This window comes from Nicotiana attenuata, chromosome 1 (genome assembly GCF_001879085.1).
Source record: "Nicotiana attenuata strain UT chromosome 1, NIATTr2, whole genome shotgun sequence".
Lineage (NCBI taxonomy): Eukaryota > Viridiplantae > Streptophyta > Magnoliopsida > Solanales > Solanaceae > Nicotiana > Nicotiana attenuata.
In genome coordinates, this window is record NC_031989.1 from 15,461,358 (window position 1) to 15,477,562 (window position 16,205).

A 16,205-nucleotide genomic window follows, 5' to 3' on the forward strand; every position below is an offset into this window, starting at 1 on the left:
ATTTTATATTCATAAAATAAGAGGATAGTTTTTAATGTAGTGAAATCAAGCAGCAAACTAATAAGAAGTCATTTGGATTTTAGGATAAAATTAACAATTAATACTTAGAAAACAAATATTATTTATTAATTAATATCCACTCGATCATAAATTTAATGTAAATCTTCTATCTCCCTCTTTTTTTTTTTGGTTTGTTTTGTTTTTCATTTTCAGCTTTCATGTTTTTTGATAGGCTATTATATACCAGACTTTAAAAAGTTAAAATAAATAATCATAATACCGAACTTTACATTGGTAGATTACTAAGAAATGTCATATTGTGGATAAGGCCATGTAACTGAAGTCTAATAGATAAAACAAAAAAATTGAAGAATAAAAATAAATTAGAGATAAATAAAATAAATATGTAATACTTAAAAAAATTATTGACTAATTGAAAGAATTTAAGAATTTAGAGCAATAGTTTAAGAATAAAATAAATATTTATGCAAGATAAAAAATTTACATATCTATTTATATTATATTTTGATACTGATATTAAATGAAGTGACAAGTTAATGAAAAACCACATGAAAATGCGATAATACTATATATTAGATTTTAAATATATACTTTGAATTATTTTAAATAAATAAATTAAATAGCTAGATAATATAATATTATGGATACATTTAAATGATAAAAGAGTCCGAGTAAAAGGATAAAGTGTAAAAATATATTAAATTTCAAGAATAAAAAATTATCGACAGTAGACAATGCTAAGTAATGAGTAGTACAATAACTATAAGCAAAGAACAAAAAGAGAAAAAAAATATAGAAGGATAAGACATATTTGAACTTGAACGTAAACAAAGTTTTAGTAAATTTTATGAAAATAACATGATTTAATATGCTCAAACAAAATAGATCACAATGACATGTTTAGTATTCTTTAATATTGATCACGAAAGAAAATTCAAGTAATAAAATTAAGAGATTATGTTGTTACCAGACTTAAGAAAGTTAAAACAAATAATCGTAATACCAAACTTTACATTAGTAGATTACTCAGAAATGTCATATTGTGGAAAAAGCCACGTAACTGAAGTTTAATAGATAAAACAAAAAAATAAGTTGAAGAATAAAAATAAATTAGAGATAAATAAAATAAATATGCAATACTCGAAAAAAAACTATTGACTAATTGAAATAATTTAAGAATTTAGAGCAATAGTTTAAACATAAAATAAATATTTATGCAAGATCAAAATTTTACTTTATTTATATTATATTTCGATAATAATATTAAATAAAGTGACAAGTTAATGAAAACCACTTGAAAATGTGATAATACTATATATTAGACTTTAAATATATACTTTGAATTATACTTATACTTTAAATTAGTTTAAATAAATAAATTAAATAGCTAGATAATATAATATTACTGATACATTTAAATGATAAAAGAATCTCGAGTAAGAGAATAAAGTGTAAAATTATTGTAACGATCCGACCAGTCGTTTTGAGTTCTAGCACGTCGTTCAGCAGTTAGAGGCCATGAGTGATAATAGGTGAATTTAACTATAATCACGCCTTAAATAATCACCTTCTTGTATAGTTTTGATGATAAAAGTGATAACAAAATGCTCTTATTAGTGTTTTTCATGATTTGCAGGTGATATATGATCACGGAAGGCTAGGGAGTATTTTGGGAGTCAAAAATGAAGAAAAAGAGGCCAACTGTGAAATCCCCCAAGTAAACCACGCAAAACAGGCCTGAAGATTCAGAGAACTGGTTTGACCGCGGTTCCACCGCAACCGCGGTAGAACCGCGGTGGAAGATAGCTGCGGATAAAAAAAGATTCAGAGAAGGCATTTGGCCGCGGTTTGACCGCGACCGCGGTAGAACCGCGGCGGAAGCAGAAAACTTCAGGGACTAAAGTGTAAAACACGGGATTTTTAGACCTAAACCCTATTTTAAATACAAGACTTCGCCCAAGAGAGGCATGTATTGAATTTTAGAGTATCTTGGCAAGGAAAACAATTGTGAGAGATCACCCAAAACATCTTTCTTCTTTTCTTTGATTTTTATTGCTAGTTATGATGAATTCTATCTTAGTTTGTTTTCCCATAGCCATGAGTAGCTAAATCCTTTGTCTAAGGCTTTGATGGAACCTATTGGGGGATGAACATCTTGTTTATGTGAATACAAATTGCTAGTTTCAATCTCTATTTGTTCAACTTTGTGTTTGTTGTAGTTAATTAACAGGATCCTCAATTAGCTGTGCCTATTTAGTGTGCATAACTTGGAAAAGAGTGCATATTTAGGTTATTGTTGAACAACACCACTCCCAAAATATAAGAGGAATCTATAATTGCGGGTTTAAAGGTGGGATTAGGGATAACGAAGCCTTGGGTGTAATCTAAAGTGAATTGTGCTAAATAAAGTAAGCTAGTGTATCTCGGGAGAGTGCAATTAGTATATTACTGTGATTACTCGGGAGAGATTTACGGTAAGATGAGCGTTTATGATTGATAGAGATTTGTTGGTAAATTTGTATGAGCATAAATAGAAGGGATTCTTTCAATAGGGGAAATCATTGCCTTAGCTTCTTCTCATCATTGTTTACAACCTTAGCATCTTAGTTTACAGCTGTTTAATTTACTTACAATCGTAGTTAGTAAAGCGACCTTCAACTGTGATTCAAACATCTGGGAAACTGGTTCTGAAGAGTTTAGTGGGTCTAAAGTTAGCGATTGAAAGGTTAACTATCTGTGGATTCGACCCCGGGCGTAATACTCGGGTTATATTTACAACGTCCGCATTGCCCTTTTAATAAGACATAGTTGGGCGTGATCAAATTTTGGCGCCGTTGCCGGGGAGTTAACGGAATTATCAATTACCATTGATAGAAATACAAAAATTCTTAGTGTGGTCAGTTTTCTCTCTACCCAATTTACCATTGAAATTTTGACGGTTGTTGATCTGGTTGCACAGGTGTATGCCTAGAAATTCTACGAGGATTGGAGAACTACTTGAAGGACTCTCAGACCCCGAGAAAACATTCCGGACATTGAATTGTACCAACAAAAGACTTCAACAATCCCAACAAACACACAAATTCGAAATTGACATGGGAGACGTAAACGATCCCAACGGAAACGTCAGGAATGAGCAAGTTGGCTTAAATGCCAGAGAAGTGGCACCCCCTGTGCATGAGGGTGCACTATATGACTGGGCACAACTCACAGCTGACAATCTGGCCACTGCCATTGTTGTGCCCGCAATACAAGCTGAATCGTTCCAGATCACAAATAACATGCTACACTTGTTGCAGAACAAGGGACTCTTTTCTGGGACACAAACAGAAGATCCACAGAAGCACTTGAAGAACTTCCTGTCTATCTGCAAAACTCAAAGGCAACCCAACGTGACTCCAGAAGCAATCAGGCTATTATTGTTTCCATTCTCGATGACAGGAGCTGCTCAGGTTTGGCTAAACTCGCTCCCCATAAACTCTATAGAAACTTGAGATGAGTTAGTCAAGCAATTTCACAACAAGTTCCACCCGCCCAACAAAACTGCTCAACAAATTGATGAGATTGTAAGTTTCAAACAGAATCCAATGGAGATACTTCACGAGACATGGGGCAGGTTTAAAGGAATGTTTGTTATGTGTCCCCACCACGGTGTTCCAGAACAGATGTTGGGACAACGGTTTTACATGGGACTGTCTGACAGCATGAAGAATATTGTAGATGCCTCTGCTGGTGGGGTATTCTTGAGCAAGACTTGGAGAGAAGGTCAGAATTTGCTGGACAAAATGGCGCAGAATTCGGGATGGACAACTAGGAATGCACCTATCACTCCAGTGGTGCACTCAGTGCCTCTTGATCCTTCTAATACAATGGCTGAAAATATGGCGACTCTCTTGACGCAAATGAGCATCCTCACCAAAAAGATGGAGGAATCAGGGCAGAAGCAGCAGGTACATATAGTAGATACTACCAATGGGGGCTTGTGCACATCTTGCATTAGCCAGCCAATTGGTAATCCTTGGAATGCAGAGCAGGATCATCATCATCAGCACCCTAAAGATATGAACTATGTGGCTAACTATGGGGTTCAGAGACAAGGAAATCAGAACTGGGGTCAGCAGACTCAGCAGCAGTACAGGCCACCTCAGCCACAGTATAGCGCCGGAAACATGGGAGGCATGAGACCCCCCAACAACATGGCACCGTATCCTAGACCACAGGGGTACAACAATCAGCAGCAAGGGTACCACCCACCTCAGCAGCAGTAGCGTGGAAGACAGGAAGACGGGTTTGCAAGACTTGAAGCAATGATGCAGCAGGTTATTGGGTCCAATGCTAAGATAAATGAAAGGGCGGATGCACATGATGCAGCTATCAAAAATATTGAGGTACAAGTGGGCCAGATTTCAATGTCACTGAACAATCGTCCTCAAGGGACATTACCTGCAGATACCCAAATCAATCCAAAAGATCAGGGCCCAAAGCAGCTGATGGCGGTGAGTCTCCGTAATGGCAGGGATCTAGATGTAGAGCAAGAGAGAGCTCGAGAAAACATACAGGCTGAGACACTCATTCCAGTGCCCATTGAGCTGGATGAGTCTACGGGATTGACAGAGGTGACAGTCCAGCCCGCACCTGAAGAAAAGAATATGCAGCAGGAGACTGAGAAAGTAGCTGAGCCAGTAATTGAAATAGTAGCTGAGAAAGAGAAATCCCAAGTGATGGGGAAGAAAAGACCTCCTGCACCATTTCCACAGAGGTTGGCCAAGCATCAAAAGGAGGAGCAGTATAAAAAGTTCTTGGAGATGCTCAAACAAATCCAGGTAAACATTCCATTGATTGAAGCTTTAAAGGAGATGCCTGGATACGCTAAAATGATGAAGGACTTGATGTCTCGGAAGTTTGACTTCCAAGATTTGTCCACAGTGACACTCACTCAAACCTGTAGTGCAGTGGTGTCTAGACCTGTTGCCGAAAAGCTATCTGATCCAGGTAGCTTTACAATTCCATGCACTATTGGAACTTCGCCTTNAATGCGATGGTCTGCACAACTCCTCATCGCGAATGCGCTCCTAAGGCTGCGAACGCGAAGGCCATTTTCCAGGCCTCTCAAATTTACTCTATGTGTTCGCGACACACCCCACGCGAACGCGATGAACAACACTTCTGCAACAACACAGCTGAAAACCTGCAATACTATAAGACCAGAAATGGTCCGATTGACCACCCGAAATCACCCCGAGGCCCCCGGGACCTCAACCAAAAGCACCAACTTATCCCATAACATCACTCAAACTTGTTCCAATCATCAAAACACATCAAACAACGCTAAAACCATCAAATCTCATCGAATTCAAGCCTAAGTTCTTCAAAAACTTCCGAAATGCATTTTCGATCAAAAACCCGACCAAACGATGTCCGAATGACCTGAAATTTTACACACATATCCAAAATCACCTAACGAAGCTACAGTAACTCTCGAAATTCCATTCCGACCCTCGGATCAAAATTTCACCTATCAACCGGATTTCGCCAAAATGCTAACTTCGCCAATTCAAGCCTAATTCTACACCGGACCTCCAAAACCAATTCAGATCACGCTCCAAAGTCACAAATCGTCTCCCGAAGCTAACCGGATCATCGGAAATCACATCCGAACCTTCGAACTCATAAGTCAACGTTCGGTTAACTTTTTCAATTTAAGCCTTCCTTAAAGAGACTAAGTGTCTCATTTCCTATCTAAACCAATTCAATTCAACTCTAACTCACTCGTTGCTGATAATGAAACATGAAGAAGCAATAAATGAGGAAAACGGGGCGGTAATACCTGATACGACGGGTCGGGTCGTTACACGTCTGCAACACCGGAAGTCTAACAAAAAGTACATAATCACTGTGGTTAATAGAAGCTACAATAACAAAAGTAAAAAGCAAATGTAATATGGTGTACACATTTTGTTTGTTCCTTATTGAATGGATTAAATTGTTATAAAGATCATGCTTCAATTCTTATTGTAAGTGTGTTATTAAGCATATGCTAAATGACAGGAATAATACAGTAAATAAAGCTACTAATATAAAAAGACAAAAGTAGAAGATGGGAAACTAAATGAAAACATAAATTTTTTGATGCAAAATACGTCTTCGTCCATAGCCTCACTTTTAAAAATCTACATCTCATACATGGACCACAATATTTCACTTTGTTAGACCAATAAAAAATAATTGAAAATAAAAAAAATAGGCATTCATAGTCTGCAATATTCAGAACATGCAATACATGAAAGAATACATATGTTGATTTGAATCTGAAGGATGAATATGTTTTAATTTTTTTCCAGTAACATATGAGTTTTACATCTTCTTGTTCCAGATTGAATTAATCTACGTATTTTAGCTTTCATACAACACTTCTAAACAAAAGTAGATTTCTTTGAGTGTATGGCGCTTTTTTAGTGTTTAACAGTAAAAGAACAAACTCAGATTTTAAAGAACTTCAAAACAATGTGAAACTTTAGTGATAAGCTAAAGACAGAGGACTATTATAAACAGCTCTTAACTTTTTCAGTGATTAACTACAACTATCTTAATTAAAGCGAAACTTAGGGACAGCTAAAAATAGAGAACTATTACCATCCTTTAAACTTATCAAACCTCTCAAGTAAATCTAAAAAGAACAAAGGCATATAGATTTAGCAATAAGCTCATTTGAAATTTAAAAATCAGATCTTAATGACTTTATAACTTAAACTTAAAAGAACTTTGACGTTATTGGTTAACCTAAAGTTCTTTCAAGTTTAACAGTCCCCGCATGCATATAGATACAAATTCAACTACCCCAAAAATAAGAAGGAAAAGAGATACAGGGGAAAGGGTCATGTACTACTTCTTTCAATATTGATGGTCTTATTATTCTAAATAGTTATATTATACCTAAAATATATCATCCTTTAAATTTTTAATCTTTAATAATAGTTAAGAAACTACAAATTATGGTCATACCTATGAGTGGCAGATTGAATCTGCTTGCCTTTTTTACAATAGGATCCCCCTCCTTTTTGACTGCTTTCTTTGCGCAATTTTTGCATGCTAAATAACACCATCCACAGTGTAATTCTATGTGTACACTAGTTACGACAGTCCATAAATTTTCTGGTTACGCATTAAAATTGTATGTAAAACTGTTATATAGAGAAAGATAAGATAAAAGTTGTTCTAATAAAAATTAACAAATTTAAAAAGTAGGTACTCACATGCTTACAGTCATTCAAATCCTCAATAGTTTTAACTTCAACACTTGCAGATGCTAGCTCATCAGCAACAGAATGAGTCTTGTGAGATGAAATTTGAGTAATTCTTTGTGAGCTTTCTCCACGCACAGAAAACATTCTATTTTATTTTTTAACTTGAGATACATTAATAAATATTAAGACTAAAATTCAATTTGAAATAGCCGTAAATTCAGTACAACTTATAGATACTTGGAGCAAAAGTCAACAACTTGATAAAGATTGAATTGATCCAAAGCTTCGACACGTGCCAAGTGTGTTTAACCAAAAAATAGATTTATCAGTCAACGTCTAAATTAGAAGAAAATGGGCTACTGATAATCAGGTTTTACTTCATTCCATAATGTTATTTAAAAAAAATAATAAGAATGGTAGAGAAAATGTACTAAAAGAAATAAAGAATAAATTGATGGACAATTTATAAAATCAAGGCTGAGAGAGAAGTAAAGAATATATTTCAATAGTACTTGGAATCTCTCTTTACAGATAAAATTCTGTATCCTTATATAGGAGTGTACAATCATAACGGTTTCCTCACATAATTTGGGTTTATTATGAGCATGATAGGTTTTCAATATCTTTGCCTTGTGTTTTGATGATCTAACAAACTTAATGTCAAGAACCAGATAGGGAACCTGACTCACTTGGATTACACTGCATCTAACGGATTCCAGCCAAATGTGAATTTGCTACAGCTTCAGGAGGTGGGAACCCAGACAAGGACCTGATACTCTTGTGGGTTCCTCACGGCAGTAAAAAGTCAATTGGACACAGCTGAAAACGAAGATTTGCTGCATTGCACTGTTTCCAGCGCCTACTCATTCTCTGATCAACTAAAGTACAATGATTCAAGTTACTCAACTCAAGACCAATCGTGGGCCAGTGTGGTAACAATGTATCCCATAGAATCATGTCGAACCTGATCTATAGTGCTTCTCACTGACAGAAGTACAAGTCAACTATACAGCTGGAACGCAACTGCAGAAAGTGACTGTCCGCAACTGTACAAAGAGGAACACAACAGGGACCTGATCCCTTAGGGTTCTCTGACAGAAGTACAAGTCAACTATATAGCTAGAACGCAACTAAGTGATTGTCCGCAACTGTACAAAGAGGAACACAACAGGGACCTGGTCCCTTAGGGTTCTCTGACAGAAGTGCAAGCCAACTACAGCTGGAAAGCAATTGCAGAAAGTGACTGCCTGCAACAGTGCAATAGTGCAACAGACAGTGCAGCAACCACTTTCCATTTAGATTTGACATCACCATTGAGATTGGACATCAGTAAGGATGTCTTGTGTAGTATAAACCTTATGCAAGGTACAAGATTCAGGTTCAACACTTGCAAAATCAGAAAAGGAAAATATTCTCTCAAGTGTTCAAGAACCTCTCTCAAGAACAAAGCTGCTGCAACCTCAAGGACCTGATCCGAAATTGATGATATCTTAAGTTCTTAGGGTCGTTGAGTCTTTGTTATGTGTTCTTCATTGTAAATCCTATCCAACTTTCTTAGAAGCATTGATTAGTTTGAGTCATAAGAAAAATCCTTTGTAATCGTAGTGTGACAAAGTGGCTTGTGGTGGAAACATCACAAGTTAGTCAAAGCCTTTGTAACCGTAGTGTGACAAAGTGGCTTGTGGTAGAAATACCACAAGTTAGTCAAATTCTTTGTAACCAAGGATAGTTATAGAGTGGCTTGTGATGAGAGCATCACAAGTTAGTTGAAGTCTTTGCAATAGAGTTATTGTAAAGTGGCTTGTAATCGGGAGATTTCAAGTTAGTGAAGTTAAAAGCCTACAGGTGTAGGTCGTGGTTTTTTGATCCCCTTGTGTGGGATTTTTCCACGTAAAAATTCATGGCCTTATTTACATTCAGCTTTACTAGCATTCACTGCAGAACCCGATAAAGGACCAGGTACTCTGCTATTTGGTGGACTCACACAAACTTTACATGTACCAAACTGATAAAGGACCAGATCCCTATACAGTTTGGTTCATCAGTACTTTCAGAGGAAACACATAGAGAACCCGGTTCTCTATACAATCTAGTGGACGCACAATCTTTAACAAGTGGTATCAGATCCGGTTCTTCCTATCAGGCTAACACCTAGGAAGGATCCTCATGGCTGCTCCACCAACTCTTGAAAAGAGAAAACCAAAGAAGGAAAAGTACCGGGTACTTAAAGCTGCTAAGAATGATTTGAGTGAGGAAGACAGTTACATGGCTTACTTAACCAAAAGGTTTCAGAAGATGGTCAGAAGAAATGGAGAAGTGCTAGAAAGGGACAGCTCTAACAGATCTAAGAACAATGATCTTTGTTACAAGTGCGAAAAGGGTGGACACTTCATGAAAAATTATCCTCTCTTGAAGCAAGAATTCTCCAAGAACTTCAAGAAAAAAGATCAGCTGAATATGACTCAACCTTTGCATTGATGGCTCAGTCAGATGATGATGATGATGAAGGAGATGAAGATGATGAGGTAAACTTCAGGGATGTTCAGAGAAATCTGAGATCCTACTCTTCTAAGAAGCTGAGGTCTTTATCTAATGTCCTAATTGATGCCTATTATAGCATTATAAACGATAAGGAGATCCTGACCGTAGAACTAGGAGAGGCAGAGCAATCTAGAGATGATCTAGTAGTCTGTGTAGTGGACTTAAATGAGACCATAGCTAATCTTGAACAAGAAAAGGAAGCCTTGAATGAAAGAATAACTAGTGTGGAAAATGAGAGAGACAATCTGATGGTAGTAGTTGTTGATCTAAAAGAAACAATAGAAGGTCTTAACAATGAGAAACACACCTTAGAAGAAAAAGTTGCATCTACTGAAGAGGAAAGGGATGACCTGTTAGTAATATGCATTGATCTAGAGGAAACCATTGAGGGACTCAATAGAGAACATAGGAATGTAAGTCTTGGGAAAGGGAAGGAAGTAGCCAGTGAGACGCACATCATGCTTGAAAAGGAGTTAACTGTTGTGAAAACCAGTCTCTGCAGTGAACTCGAGAGAAAACAGCAACTTCAAGCTGAATCGGAGAAAGTAAGAAATGATCTTGAAAAATCTCTGAAGTGGACCTGGTCCTCAGATGCTGTCACTGCCATGTATCTCAACAACAGTGGGAACAAGCAGGGCATCGGGTTCCAAAGGGAGAAAACTCCCTATAACTCGTACAGCAAGTATGTTACTGTACCTGATAACTGGCTATGTACCCACTGTGGGAACAATGGGCATTTTAAGGAAAATTGCTAGGCCAGGGTTTAGTTTGCCCAGAAAAACAAAGTGTTTTCTGATGAAGTGACAACTGAAAAGGGACCAGGTACCACTCGCAAAAGGCGGATGTTGCCTGCATGGACTAGGAAATCCCTCATTCATCCTTTTTATCATAACAAGGGACCCAAACTAGTTGGGTTCCTAAATCTAACCCTTGATTTGCATGAGCAGGGAACAGTGAGAGGAAGCAGACTGCGATGGACTATGGAAAGTGGATGCTTAAAGCACGCAGCTGAAAACATCATGAATCTCTTCTCACTGAAAGCCCTGCAGGAAGGGAATGTATCCTTAAGAAGGAAGTAAAGGGTACATGCTCAAGTGAATGAAAAGGTAGAAAGGTTTGTTTGGCACTCAAGTGGGAACGTGCACTATGTGAATGGCCTAAAAAGTGCAGTCACCAATCTGATAACCCGCCAAGTGGTCTCAGTGGACAAAGGAAACAAGAACATCCACTCCAACTAAGTATGAATCTCTACAAGTTGGTAGCATGAGATGATTGAAGTCTCAACCATGGCATGAAGGATTTCTATATGCAAACTTCTCACCTCCGAATAAATAAACTCAGCAGGACCTGGTCCGTGGTCTGCCAAACTTAAAGTGTCACCTGGACATGAGTTCACAAAATGAAGGAGACTGGCGAAAGACAACGCAACATCATCCTCCACGGCTCACAAAGAACTTGGGAAGGAACCTGCTCATTGATCAGATTTATGTGGATGACATTATATTTGGAGCTACAGCTAACTCATTATGTGAAGAATTTGCTAAACTCATGGGAAGTGAGTTTGAAATGAGTATGATGGGGGAACTGAATGTCTTCCTGGGTCTTCAAGTGAAGCAGTCCATAAAGGGAACGTGTATCAGTCAGAAATGCATCAAAAAAACTCTTAAAAAGGTTTGACATGGAAGCATGGGAATCATTGGATCTCTACTCTACCTTACTGCCAGCAGGGCAGACATTGTATTTGGTGTAAGATTATGTGCAAGGTTCCAAACAAATTCTAAGGAATCTCATATGAAGGCTGCTAAGAGAATTTTGAGATATTTTAAGGGCACACAGAACCTGGTTCTGTACTATCCTTTAGAATATGTTGCAGTTGCCTCGTGATGTGCTCATTCACTGTGGATCACACAACAATTGGAAGATTTTGGTGTATACATTGATTGTGTACTGCTTCTATGTGTCAACACCAGCGCTCTCAACATGGCAAAGAACCTGGTTCAACATAAGAAAACCATGCACATTGATGTCAGACACCATTTTCTCAGGAATTATGTGGAAAAGGGTCTTATTTGTATAAAATTCTGTTGCACAGAAGATCAAATTGCAAATATCTTCACCAAAGCTCTGAGTAGGGAACACTTTTGACAAACAAGATGGCGCTGGGATTACTTAAACCTACTTGAGAACCTGGTTCTGCTGACATGACTATGATAGTCACACTAAGGTAAAATTGGCTAAAGTGTTTTCTGACTAGGCCTAACTCACATCTATACCGTTGCAGGTAAACACGCATGATGATTATAGAAGCAAAAGGTACAGTGTTGAACTTCGGAGGAGAGCTGCAAAAACCCTTTTTTCAAAAACAGGTCAGGAACCTGGTTCCTGAACCACAGGTTAGTAGTAATGTGTTTTTTCGCATGCTTGTTCAAAGAAAAAGGATAGCCAAATTAATTCAACTGCCACATCATCCGACTTTTCAGACCAGTAGTTCTAAACCATTGTCTCCCTCTGCATCACTTTAATTTTTCCTTCAGAACTCTCTACCACTTCTCTCACCATGGCCAACAAATAATCGTCTTTTTCTCTTACCATAAACATCACTCCCGCATCTCTTCCTCCCTTAACACCATCACCGGAAACCCACTTCTTTACTATCCCTGATACTACTGTACCCATACCGGTTTCCTCCTCATCTCCAGTCTCACTTCCATGTGTTGCAAACCCTACTTCTCCTCTGTTCCTGAATCTCAGAGGGAAGAAACTCCATTCTTAGGGGATGAAAGAACTCTGGTGCTTTTTGAGTCTCCGGTTCATGACACCGTCATAGAAGAATCTGTTGAAGAACCTGATTCTCTTTTAGCTGAAACAAACTAGGTGGTCGTAGAAGAAAGAGGCTTTTGAGTCTGCCTTGCAGAAGAGTAAATAGAGTATTAAAAAAAAGGAAGAGGTTGATGAGATAGGGGAAAGCTGTGGCTGATAAACACATTCGAGTGGTTGAGGTTGATAAATATGCTATGGAGGAACCTAGTTCCTTAGTGGAAAGATCTACAAAAGGTTGTGGCTGAGAAAGATTTGTTTGAGGGTGAGATTGTGGCTGTTGCAAGCAAGAATGGAAAGTTTATTGAAATATTTAGAAAACAAAAGTGGGAAACTGTGGGAGGACCTGGTTCAATGAAGACCATTCTGAGTGACAGTGGCCTTGGGCAGGAGAGTTAACTCAGAAAACGTCCTGTGGGGTCGCACGCTTGCCCGACAATCTAAGAGATGGCAGGTATGAGACAAGTTTTGGACTTAGGAAACTAGTGGAGAAACTGCTTGACTAACAGTTGTCTGCAACTACCTGCATGGACCTAGCTCTCAAAACCATTGCTGCCTCCTCTTCCCAGCCTCCCTCTTCTAGTGCCCCCTAGGATCCTCTCAGTGGCCAATTATCTTTTGCTCTAATGATTTTGTGGCTATTGTTTTTCTTTTTGTTTGTCTTTTTGTGATGGCATGTTGGATTTCACCGTTGCTGCTCCTGTTGAAACAGTCAAATCTCTTAACCATAAAACAACTCTTCTTTTGCTTGTACAATACTTGTTTTCCCTTTTGCTTCTCTAAACTATCATGATTGTGTGCACATATGTGGCATGAGTTAGCCTTGTTGGACTTCTTTATGCCTTTTTATCTGCTTGTGTCTTTTTGTTGATGCCAAAAGGGGGAAGAATAGAGTCAGGGGGAACATATGCGGTTGCTGGTACCTTATCTGGTTAAGTCAAATAGTCATCAATATTAAAAGTATATAGTCAGGGGGAATATATGCAGTTACTGGTACCTTATCTGGTTAAGTCAAATAGTCATCAATGTTAAAAGTTTGTCATCATCAAAAAGGGGAAAATTGATGGGCTTAAGGTCTTTTAAGCTATTTTTTGATGATCTAACAAACTTTCTGTATGGAACCAGATAAAAGACCAAGAACGATAGTAAAAAGTCAGGGGGAACATATGGGGAAACATGTGTAAGTAAGAGCATAAAGTCAGGGGGAACCTTTGGTCTCCTGTTATTCAATCTGGTTCTCTGAACTCTAACTCCTCGTTTTCAATGCTAAGTTTGTCGTCATCAAAAAGGGGGAAATTTGATAGGTTTTCAATATCTTTGCCTTGTGTTTTGATGATCTAACAAACTTAATGTCAAGAACCAGATAGGGAACCTGACTCACTTGGATTACACTGCATCTAACGGATTCCAGCCAAATGTGAATTTGCTATAGCTTCAGGAGGTGGGAACCCAGACAAGGACCTGATACTCTTGTGGGTTCCTCACGGCAGTAAAAAGTCAATTGGACACAGCTGAAAACGAAGATTTGCTGCATTGCACTGTTTCCAGCGCCTACTCATTCTCTGATCAACTAAAGTACAATGATTCAAGTTACTCAACTCAAGACAATCTGGGCAGTGTGTACAAGTACCAGATCAGGAACCTGATCCCTTAGTGCTCTCCTGACAGAAGTACAAGTCAACTATACAGCTGGAACGCAACTGCAGAAAGTGACTGTCCGCAACTGTACAAAGAGGAACACAACAGGGACCTGATCCCTTAGGGTTCTCTGACAGAAGTACAAGTCAACTATATAGCTGGAACGCAACTAAGTGATTGTCCGCAACTGTACAAAGAGGAACACAACAGGGACCTGGTCCCTTAGGGTTCTCTGACAGAAGTGCAAGCCAACTACAGCTGGAAAGAAATTGCAGAAAGTGACTGCCTGCAACAGTGCAGCAGACAGTGCAGCAGCCAATTTCCATTTAGATTTGACATCACCATTGAAATTGGACATCACTAAGGATGTCTTGTGTAGTATAAACCTTATACAAGGTACAAGATTCAGGTTCAACACTTGCAAAATCAGAAAAGGAAAATATTCTCTCAAGTGTTCAAGAACCTCTCTCAAGAACAAAGTTGCTGCAACCTCAAAGACCTGATCCAAAATTGATGATATCTTAAGTCCTTAGGGTTGTTGAGTCTTTGTTATGTGTTCTTCATTGTAACTCCTATCCAGCTTTCTTAGAAGCATTGATTAGGTTGAGTTAAGAAAAATCCTTTGTAACCATAGTGTGACAAAGTGGCTTGTGGTGGAAACATCACAAGTTAGTCAAAGCCTTTGTAACCGTAGTGTGACAAAGTGGCTTGTGGTAGAAATACCACAAATTAGTCAAATTCTTTGTAACTAAGGATAGTTATAGAGTGGCTTGTGATGAGAGCATCACAAGTTAGTTGAAGTCTTTACAATAGAGTTATTGTAAAGTGGCTTGTAATAGGGAGATTGCAAGTTAGTGAAGTTAAAAGCCTACGGGTGTAGGTCATGGTTTTTTGATCCCCTTGTGTGGGATTTTTCCACGTAAAAATCCACGGCCTTATTTACATTCAGCTTTACTAGAATTCACTGCAGAACCCGATAAAGGACCGGGTACTCTGCTATTTGGTGGACTCACACAAACTTAACACTGTACCAAACTGATAAAGGACCAGATCCCTATACAGTTTGGTTCATCAGTACTTTCAGAGGAAACACATAGAGAACCCGGTTCTCTATACAGTCTGGTGGCGCACAGTCTCTAACAGAGCATTAATTGTATTGATTGCCTATTACCACAGATAGCTATAACTGGCATATTTATTGCTATAAATGCCCTATAACCATTCCAATTCCCCTTCCTTATCTTCCTTTCTTTTTGATCTTTATTCATTCCGTCCTCATCTCTTCTTTGAAAATTGTTAGGCCCGGTTCTCTTCTCTGTACTTCTCGTGGGTGTTTCTCCCGTGCCTTCCTCTCTCAATTAATTCTATTAATTGAGAATGCCACTTGTCGCTATATCACTGCTCCACGCGTCGTGCTTTGTCAACATACTAACATTCCACGTGTAATGCCATTTTTCCACTAATACAGATAGTCCCCCCCACTTTCTGAATATTCGGTAAGTGGAAAGCTTTTATGGCGGGAATTCTCTGCCGCCGTTTTTCAAATATAATCGTGTCTCCTTCAGAACCGATGCGACGTACATCACATTTATTTAATACTCATGCCACGTGGCTTCTAGCGATTGGTTCTGCAGTTTCTCAGCGCTTTTAAGGGTTTTTCTATGGTCGCGTCAGTCACGAAGTGACGGTTGCATTATAATTCTTCATAATGATCTACTTTAACAATCGTCGTGTCTCCTTATAAATACTCCATTCTTTTTTGATTTCTTGGAGTCTTTCCTCTTCCATACTCATCACCTTCTTCTTGCTTTACATTTTCTGCGTCTTTTTTCTACATTTCTTTGGACAATCATGTCTTCCCCAGATCCCCGTAAGGTTGTGATTGTTGACGAGTTTGTTCCTTCTAATGCTCCCACTAGAAGTAGGAGGGGTGGTAGGCCTCGT